The sequence below is a fragment of the Leiobunum rupestre genome, chromosome 4 (genome assembly GCF_980474605.1).
Source record: "Leiobunum rupestre chromosome 4, qqLeiRupe1.1.hap1, whole genome shotgun sequence".
In the NCBI taxonomy this organism is placed as follows: domain Eukaryota; kingdom Metazoa; phylum Arthropoda; class Arachnida; order Opiliones; family Sclerosomatidae; genus Leiobunum; species Leiobunum rupestre.
In genome coordinates, this window is record NC_143387.1 from 56,121,727 (window position 1) to 56,132,698 (window position 10,972).

A 10,972-nucleotide genomic window follows, 5' to 3' on the forward strand; every position below is an offset into this window, starting at 1 on the left:
CATTCGACTTAGTTTCTCATAGTGCATTGCTATAGTCATTCCAAGTGCAAACCAATTATTTCTTTCTGATAACAAAGTATAAATTAACCAGCACGTAAAATTAATTAACTAATTAATGATTAATGATATTAATTTGTATCATATTTATCTCCGAACTAGAAATGGCAAAAAACCTCAAAGGAATAATAAATGGAAAAAATACACGCATTAACCGAATAAATAAAAGATTTTGTAATTTAGTAATATGACCCAACAGTAAGAAATCTAGGAACAAGCAATTAATATAACCTTCTTAATCTTATATACTCGAGTCCACAAATAAAGAAAAACCGCGAAGCAATTGAGTACCAGGTACTAGCGGGGAAAAGGCCCAGAAAACGAGCCTGAAACGAATGCAATAGAAGGATAAATTGGCGTCACGATAAGTGGCGAGTGGAGACGAAGAGGGGACGACAGGTACGAGCTACGTAGAGAACGGGGAACAGAGGCCCCAAGGATCGAAGAAATCGGGGGCATTTCTCATCCCCGTATTTAATTTAGGATTCCCGGGATGGTTCGTTCTTCGTCGAGCCAGATGGAGGGCGCTACCGTCCCGGTGGGAAAACGCCAATGAAAACGCGCCCGGCCTATAATCGTATTAAGACGCTTCTCCAGATTAAACTGGGCGCGCGGATATTTATTACGTCATAATTAGAAACGACGCGCTATGTACTTTAGCAGCGCCATCAACATATTTACGTTGGCTGACTTCCCTCAACGGTTTATCAACGTAGATTGCTCTGTTTCATAGAAAGCGTTAACGAATAATCTCGAAATAACACGGATAGTGTAATATAAGGTGTGGAATGTTTTGAAGTTAATTTCCATTAGCGCATCCGTATGAATTTTCAATTTCCACTTTCTGCTGGCGTAGCCGCGATATTTAAAATTGATCGCCACTAGCGCTAAGCTCTATTTCATAATTAAACATTTTGAGCTTATTTACCCGATACTAGTGAGCGCAAAATGGAGCTTTAGGAACGCTATATTTGAAACCAGAAGTTGATAAAATATCTCTTTCAAATTAAGAACCAATCTAGACGCTGTTGTACCTTAGCAGGCTTATTAGGTGCCAAAGCTAACATAGCATCAAGGTTCAAAATTAACCTAACTTTTCCTAACCATGAAAAATGTTGAAATTACATTGCATTGGAAAATTTACGAATTTAGAAAAGATTTTCTATATACGATGTATTTCGACGTGCACTTTGTTTTCTTCCAAAGTGCTTTTTGAAATAATGGAAACTTTTCCCCTGTAAACAGAACGTCGTGTTTTTGCTGAGCTTTTATGTGTCAAAAAAGGCTACACTTATTGTAGTACCGTACAGGTGAAAAGTTTTCATTATTTCAACAAGCACCAAATTAACAGTAACTTGCAAGTCCTGGCTCTCGGATATTTTACTTGTTGGCAAATTCCTTGAAGATATTTTATTGAAGGGCCTATTGTGTCAGCTTTTTACCTCTCCGAGGGGACTTTGTACCCTAGGAGGGGTTATACAACCACCGTGTCGGTCTGTCTGTCTGTCAGTCTGTCAGGCCTGCGAACGCGTTCGCATTTTCGGGGCAGAGGGTAATCACTGCGTACCCAGTTTCTTAGAATCAGGGAAAAGGTTTTTCCAAAAGCGCCCTCTTTTTGTCATTGGGTGTAGTATAATTTTTTAATCGGCCGGGAGCGTTCTACCGCAGAACCACGGATACAGTTACGCTTCACTGAAATTAAAAACTCTTCCGAGGAGAGGTATATTTTGGCTTGCCAACTTGTTTTTCTCAGAACAGATTTTGTAGATATATTTTGTGAGCGCGACATTTAGATTTGATGCTGTGGAAGATGATGCGGTGTATTTACATTACAGTGAAGCGACGTTTTTACAATATTACCCGAAGTTTACATACGAGAGAAAAGTCCATCTTCGGTGAAAAAATGAAACCTGTAACCGGTTATTTTAAATGAGCAAATCCGTTATAGCATAAACCGTATTATGCTATATACATTTTGATTTATTTATAGAATCCTATAATAAGAGAAGCCTCTAACTCCCTATACCGCCGTCGTAAAACTTTTGAAACGTCTAGTTTTCGACACGGAGCTGATAAGAAATTAACGCGGCCTTGGACTAGCGAGTCTAGTAAGCGCTATATTTAGTCTTTGTAACGAAAAAGTAGTTTGCTCTCCAAAACGTCGGTTGGCAAACCTGAAACGTAGGTTTAGATCATCCTTGGCTTAAAACTTTAAACGTGAAAAGTGGGCAAGGCTTAAGATTTTTCAAAGCGTATTGAGAAAATTATACGGAGATATCGCCTTCAGAATCACGATTATTGTTCATTAGTATGTATATTTATGATAGCAAATATAGTTTTTACATTTATTACCTGTGTAATGTAGAAATAACCAAGTTCAATCAAAACGACGCGAGTCTCTCAAAATTTAAAATCCCCAGCAAAATCCTATGGGAATTTTACGAGCTAAAATGTAAAGAAACGTCCGCTTTTTTAAATGTTTTCTCCGCTACTGTACGCGTATGAATCGATGGGCTATCCAATCATTCCAATGTTAGAAATTTTGTACATCTGATTTCAGATTTCAAGTGATTTCAATATTTTATTGATTAAAGTTATTAAAGCTACTAAATTTACGTGATTTCAAGTGATTTAACTGCTGATTTGTACACTTGAAGTCCTTATGTATAAATATATCGAGATGACTATATTTTCTGGCCACATATCGCCTTAACAAATCTGTATCCCTCCGAATACCTCTAGTTCGAAAACGAGGCGTTCCACGATTTTAGGCGAATTATAGGCTTCTGGTTATAGTTATAAAAAACGAGAAACATGAACGTATTTTTGGGGAAGTAGGGTTGCGGAGAACCGACAAAGCGGAACCGGAACCTAACCGATCGCAGCAATTTGGAAGTGGAATCGAACCGATCAATGATATTTGGAAGCGGAACCAAAGCGATCACGAAATTTGGAACCGGAACCGAACCGATCAAGGTAGTTTGGAAACGGAACCTAACCGATCGAGGCAATTTGGAACCAGGACCTAACCGATCAAGGCTATTTGGAAGCGGAACCGAACCGATAAAGGCAATTTGGAAGCGGAACCAAAGCGATCAAGAAATTTGGAACCGGAACTGAACCGATCAAGGTAGTTTGGAAACGGAACCTAACCGATCGAGGCAATTTGGAACCGGGACCTAACCGATCAAGGCTTTTTGGAAGCGTAACCGAACCGATAAAGGCAATTTGGAAGCGGAAAAAAAGCGATCACGAAATTTGGAACCGGAACCGAACCGATCAAGGTAGTTTGGAAACGGAAACTAACCGATCGAGGCAATTTGGAACCGGAACCGGAACCGAACAGATCAAGGCAGTTTGGAAGCGGAACCGAACGATCAAGGTAGTTTGGAACCGAACCGATCAAGGTAGTTTGGAACCGGAACCGGAATCGGAACCGAACCGATCGAGGCAATTTGGAACCGGAACCGGAACCGAACTGATCAAGGTAGTTTGGAAACGGAACCTAACCGATCGAAGCAATTTGGAACCGGAACCGGAATCGGAACCGAACCGATCGAGGCAATTTGGAACCGGAACCGGAACCGGAACCGAACCAATCAAGGTAGTTTGGAAACGGAACCTAACCGATCGAAGCAATTTGGAACCGGAACCGGAATCGGAACCGAACCGATCGAGGCAATTTGGAACCGGAACCGGAACCGAACCGATCAAGGCTATTTGGAAGCAGAACCGAACCGATCAAGGTAGTTAGGAAATGGAACCTAACCGATCGAGGCAATTTGGAACCGGAACCGGAACCGAACCAATCAAGGTAGTTTGGAAACGGAACCTAACCGATCGAAGCAATTTGGAACCGGAACCGGAATCGGAACCGAACCGATCGAGGCAATTTGGAACCGGAACCGGAACCGAACCAATCAAGGTAGTTTGGAAACGGAACCTAACCGATCGAAGCAATTTGGAACCGGAACCGGAATCGGAACCGAACCGATCGAGGCAATTTGGAACCGGAACCGGAACCGAACCAATCAAGGTAGTTTGGAAACGGAACCTAACCGATCGAAGCAATTTGGAACCGGAACCGGAATCGGAACCGAACCGATCGAGGCAATTTGGAACCGGAACCGGAACCGAACCGATCAAGGCTATTTGGAAGCGGAACCGAACCGATCAAGGTAGTTAGGAAATGGAACCGAACCGATCGAGGCAATTTGGAACCGGAACCGAACCGAAAAGTAGTAGAAGCTGAGCCGAATCGAGAACAGAAATAAAATTTTAGGGACAAAACTGTAAACTACATCAAACTTTTACTATTTTATTGCAGTTAATGCTTAAAAATTATTAAAAGCCGTCATAGCCGTAGAACACGCGACGAAATCCAATTAAAACATTTAGACAAAATTAAATTGAGTAATTTCTTCATTAAAGGGTGTTTCCCACCGATTAAGCCACTAGACATAATGGTCGCTCCCGGTGCCGTTTGAGCTGAGTATGCAATCTAGATTTCCCCATCCCACTTTTGTTGCCCTTTAATTCAGCGCCATGAATTCATTAGAGTATGAAAAAAATAACGCTCGTGATACAAATACATTCGAATTGTATTCGGTTCTTTCGGTTCGGTTATCATTTGGCTATTTTTAATTTTAGCTCATTTTCCCATTAAAGATGGCACCACGCTCTTTTCCCCCCTCAAGAATCGGATAGATTCATGGCCATCTCTAATAACAGCTAGGGGACTTTTCACAATAAAGTTGGCAATGGTAAAGCCGACATTTGCTTTAAATGGAAATATAAATAAATTTTTGACACTTTCATTATATGCATGAATAGGTTTACTTATATACATTTTAAAAAATATACAATTTACAAAAATCTCGACATGTTTCGGAACGACCATCGTTCCATTATCAAGAGAATAAAAGGTTAATTTCGAGGTCCCGCACAATATATATACAATCCAAAAAAGCACTTCAAATATATTTCCAAACCGGGTCAAGATAAGGACCGCTATCATTGTTCATAACTCTATTGGTTTTTTAATTATCTCGAGTGTTTCACGTGTATTACGTTCATGGTAATTTTTTGGTTGGGCTAATAACTCTATATTTTCCCAATCAATACAGTGTGTAGGGTTATTCTTTATATGCAAGGCGACAGCCGACTTTTCATAGTTTGCATTCTTACAAAACATTTTATGCTCTGAAACACGTTTTTGAAGGGAGCGTTTCGTTTGGCCAATATATACTTTATCGCACTGTTGACAGGGTATTTCATATATGCCACTTTTAAAATGTATATAAGTAAACCTATTCATGCATATAATGAAAGTGTCAAAAATGTATTTATATTACCATCAGCATGAAGATCCACTCTCTATGTTTATTACTTTTAAATGGAAAGTTTTTTGTATTTAACTTACTGAAATAAATCTTTCAACAGGTAGAAAAATAACAATTAAATGTCCTTTAAATTAAGGAGACGTTACCGTTGGAATATGGTCTATAGATAGTCAAATAGATGGTCAAAGATAGTTTCGTTCTTGTATGAGTAAATTGCAAGGTGACTCGTAATAAATTGAGGGCTATAATATAAAGTATATTTTGACTGTTTGTGATACCGGATGATATACTTTCGAAAAGTATTAGGTTCTTCCGTTTCGGTTCTACATAGAACCGGAATTGAACCGAACGGGAAATTTCGGTTCGGTTCCGGTTCCTTCGGTTCTAAACCGCAACCCTAGGGGGAAGAGAAAACGTTAATTGAGTGGGAAGGCGTATATTTTAGGGAACAAACGAGACACCGGGTTGATCTGATTTTTGTGAACGGGGGCGGTGCCTACTCTTCGAGCACGAGGGGCATTGGGAGCAACGCGTCTCAACAAAGTGATTCTCCCTAAGTATAAATAATCACATTCTAGGTCAAAAAATGATAAATTTTTCTATCCGTTCTATTTTTCCTGTAATTCATAATGCGAAGCAAATATCATTAGCAGTATATTAAGATGAATACTTTTTCTGTAAGAGGTGCGCTATAAACTTCTGACATTACGTAGAACTAAAGTAAGAAGAAACCAAATGCTCGAAAAATATCCGCATTTCGAGAAATATATTCGCGGAATCCGAAATGTATACCGAGAAAACACAAATCAAGTAACTGCGTCCTGGTTTCTTTCTTACGATGGCGAACTATTTCTCCATTTCACAAACCATCATTTTTCAACTCGGCTTCGAGTTTATTTATAAAAGAAATATTCCGACCAAACGGCTTCTCTAAAAAATTCCAGTTAAAACAAAAACGCGAAAACAAAACTAACGATCAAAATGCACGTTTCGTCGTAAATAGAATTATAAAAGACCAATTTTTCACAATTGCAAAGGTTGGGGGTTAAAACCTAATTCCATTTTAGTCATCTCAAATTGGTTTTTCCACCTTTTAATAAATAAAAACCTTATATTTTTTGCCTGAAATATAAACTAATTTCTAAACAGTGGCGTATATAATGTTAAATTGAATCCCTACACGAGAGTTTTGTAACTTCCAGTATGATAAGTAGAAATGTGGATCCTATATGCAAGAACGATGAGAAGCGGGCTTTAAAACGAGGATGTAAAAACTGTCTACAACGGCTTGGCAATTTGAGCCTGTATTTTTTTTTTCATTATCTCAATGACAAATTCCAGTAAAACCAAGCAAAGTAAAATTAGCCTTGACAAATCTGAAAAATTAAAATCTACTTTGCATAACGCCGCAGCGATAGAGGCCGGGGATGGTTAACTTTTATTCAATTGATAAAGCTCTCAAAATTATTCGTAAAACGTTTTGATTAAGTAATTTATATTTCTGTATTATCCGATTAATTTTTTGATAAATTTGTAAAATTAATCGGAAAAACGCCTTTTTTTTCGATAAAAAGCTAAATTTTTCCGAATAATACATGGTTTTTAATAATTTTCCGAAATATTAACCGGCAAATTTCTTTGTTTACATTTTCCCCCGAAAAAAATCAATTTAAACATGGATAATGATTAACCGTCCCCGACCTCTAGCAGCGTATTGCCTCCCCTTAATGTTATCCGTCGCTGCTCATCCTCCTCAAGTACATGATCCTTGATCAAACCACAAAACTGATGGAAATTAAAAATAAACCTTCGTTTCTCATTTTAAAATGTTATTTAAATTAATAAAATGTATAAAATTAATAGTAAAAGCAAAGATGCTAAACTTTATCTTCTCTGGCTTTATTAAAGCAAATGTATAACTCATTTTCTAGCTTGTATTCGCTTCAAAATTCTTAATCTTAAGCGAGACTTCATATACGATAATTCATTAACGGGTCAGGAAGCCGTTTAAAAATATCCCCTCCATTGCAGTGTTGGTGACGGAAATACAAAGGCCTTTGTATACGCCCAGCGAGCTTAAAACTACGCGGGGAATAAAGTTGGTCTCAGCTCAATTACGTTCTAGCCAACAATTTGCAATTTCTGCATGGTTCAGTTTAATGACGCCACTCGTTAAGGAAACAGAAAACTATTTTTAGATACAAAATATTCGTCTCAAGAATCGCGCTAAAATAAAAATTTCCGCAAAGTATGAAAGCGCTATAAATAGACCGCCATCTCCCGGTCGTTAACTTCTCCCTGGGCACCGCTGCGACGCGTGAGGAACACTGCTACAGGGGTTTGTAGGTCAAAAATAGATCGAAGAGGCACGGCCGTAACGGATTAGGTTTTGGCCAACTCGAGTCAAAGAGAAGGTGCTGGCGATAGTTTTTCGCCATTTGAGACGCGGGGGGGCGATGTAAACTGCAAAACAATTTCGGAAATAACAGTTTAAAATAATCGGAAATTTCTTCGTTTCATCACTAATATAAATCTAAAATATATTTTACATATAACACACAGGAGATTAAGTTGATCATAAAAATATATTTTATTTAAATTTAAGAAAACTGTGCAATAGTATAAAAATATTTCAATTTCAAAGCAAGTGTCGGCTCGACGTCTAGTAGCTCTTTTTTCAACAGATTTTTCTATCGGTGACATCAAAACAAGATAGTTAAGCTACATTTTGACCCAAAGGTTTGTAATTTGGTCAATAACATAAATTCAAGTAATTTTAAACCATATTTTTACATGGGACATATAACTTAGGTTAATGCTCACTAAATAGAGTATAAACTGTTTAAATATAATAATCTACAATGGCTCTCTGACGACGTTATCATTTGGCTATTTTGAATTATAGCTTCCTTTGCCATTAATAGATGGCCCCACGCTCTCCACTAAAGTCGCTTTTTACACACAATCTGAAAAAGTATGTAGATTTAAAGTTGAAAATCGTTAAGAACCACGGGGGGATTGTGTCTACTTAAATGTCCGTGACATCTTGTTTTTCGAAGAATCGGATAGATTCATGGCCATCTCTAATAACAGGGGCCTTTTCATAATACAGGTGGCAATGATAGAGCCGACAGTTGCTTTATATAGAAAATTATTTTTATTTAACTTACTGGGCTTATAAATCTTCCAACCGGTAGAAAAAGAACAATACCATTTAAATTAAGGAGACGTTACAGTTGGAAAATGGTCTATTTTTAAGCCAGTGATAGTTTCGTTTTTATATCAGTAAATTGCAAGGTGACTCGTAATAAATAAATTGAGGGCTATAATATAAAGTATATTTCGACTATTTGTGATACCGGATAAATGGGTTTCACCTAGAATTCACGGCCCGTTAGTCCTAGCTGCTAGCTTTGCACCATTTGGCCCGAAGAACTTTTGAACTGGAATGGCTTTGTAGTTGAGATAAACTTTCGTGACCTTTCCCAAGACTAGAATCAATATATATTACATATAGGTCTATCGGAAATAAACAATAGTCTTGCAAAGTTTTAAAACTAAAGCAATTTCAGGCAAATTCCACTTCAAACTGCTACTTTACCAAAATGACGCGTCAAACAGTATTTTAAGGGATGGAGAAAGGTTGAAGGTACCGTTACCTCGTTTACAGTAATGAGTCCTGTTGGCTTTAATCGAATTATCTCGTTTCAATTTGAAAATTGGTTTCTCTTCTCTGACGCGTGTTACAAGCGATAAACTTAAATTTGTTCGATCGTTTACGGTAATCGTGTGTCAGAAACCGGGAAATGCAAATTCAATACACAGAGCGGGAGATGGGAAATAAATTTCTGATTCTTAGGGGCATCTTGAAAATAGCCATTAAGGCCGATATCGATATAGAAGTTATCGGTTTTCTATGAACATTTGCGTCATTTCATTTTGAAGATGTTGCCACGAAAATTCGTAGCCATTCAATGGATTGAGAACGAGTTGGTTTTAGTATGGGTTTCACCTTACAGGAATACGCAGGAAGCCTCTTGATTTCCGTACGAATAAACCACGCCACTTCTGCTTTCTTCCGGTACAATCGAAGGCTCTGTCTCGGCGGGGAAAGTCTCCAAGGAATCATGGAATCTCTGTTCAACTGATCACCCTCTTCGTTCCACATACGCCTGTTTGAATGCCATTAGTTTTTGGCGCTAGTCTCCGGAAATTGGGCTGTGAAATGTCCGATAACCATTGGTTACATCTAAAACTACGTGACACCTAGGAGCAACAAGTCAAACACAGCACCCCACGCAAGGAGAACGCAACCCGTCAAAAGTCGTGCATTTTCTTGAGTACATTTTTCATTGGTTAGCGCCTGCTAGCGTCGGAAGGGGAAAATTCGGAAATTGTCTTCCCCCTTTCCGTAAAACGTTCAGCGTAAAGGCTTGTCCAATGAAATTTGTACACAACACTGCGTTAGCGTGTTTAAAGGCTAGCTGCGTTCTCCTAGGTGACACTCACCTATATGTGGCGTTTTAAACTATAGCCTCAAAGTTTTAGTTTGACCTTCAATCATTAATATTGGGTCAAGCAGGCCTCAGGCAAATCGTTTTCTAAATATTTTTATATCTAACCAGTGAGGCATCCAGAATATTAGACGGGGTCTTGTAGAAGGCTCGGATAAGATAAAAATAAAATGTAATTCTGTATGTGTAATTCTTTTCAATATCTTCAATTACTTTAAAAAGTAGTTATATTAAATAAACAAATATCTAGTTACTTATCTAAAAAGATTGATGGAAACCTTCTTCCAATAATATTTCACTTTATTTTTAAGTATACCTGGAATTTTCAACTTTGATGTTTTCCCAAGAGTACATCAGAAATGTATCATACCGAAAAAAAGTATACTTTTTTATTCAAAAGCTCTTTTTCTACATATGAGAGATTACATTGACGTCTAGTAAGAGGCGAATGAAACGGACTATAGCATATTTTTGTTTGGTTATATTCTATAATATATCTATAAGAATATTTTATAAATACCAAAAGGTAAAAACAGTAAAAGTAGGTCGTACTTTCCCTCTTCGGAATTTCCCGGATAATATAAAGAGATAGAATGCGCTCTTTACGCAGCGGGGTATTGTTGGTCCAAGAGGGGCCGCACTCTTTGGAATTGCAATCCGAATATTGAATCAAATCCGTCTTTTATGGGAAAATAAACATAATATCTAACTTCTTCGCAGCGAAATCTCGAAGGGGAATGAAAGACCATCAAACAAATATTGAGAATTATCTTGGTCATAATACGCTAATATAATTTCGTAAATAAATTTAACTCTCGCTATACAGGAGCGACAAATATTTGAAAACTTTCGTACGTTGCTTTCAAGTTTAAATATTTAACATTTAATTTCGAAAAAAGTAGGTTTTTTTACGAAATTTAAAATTTTAAAATAAGGTATGTTTTAGTCATAAAGTATTTAAAACGATTTATAAATTTCGCTATTTCCAGCCTTGTAAATAATAAATTCAACAAAGGCTTAGCTAGCGTATTAGGATTTAAAGTTGGAATTTTGGCGGTT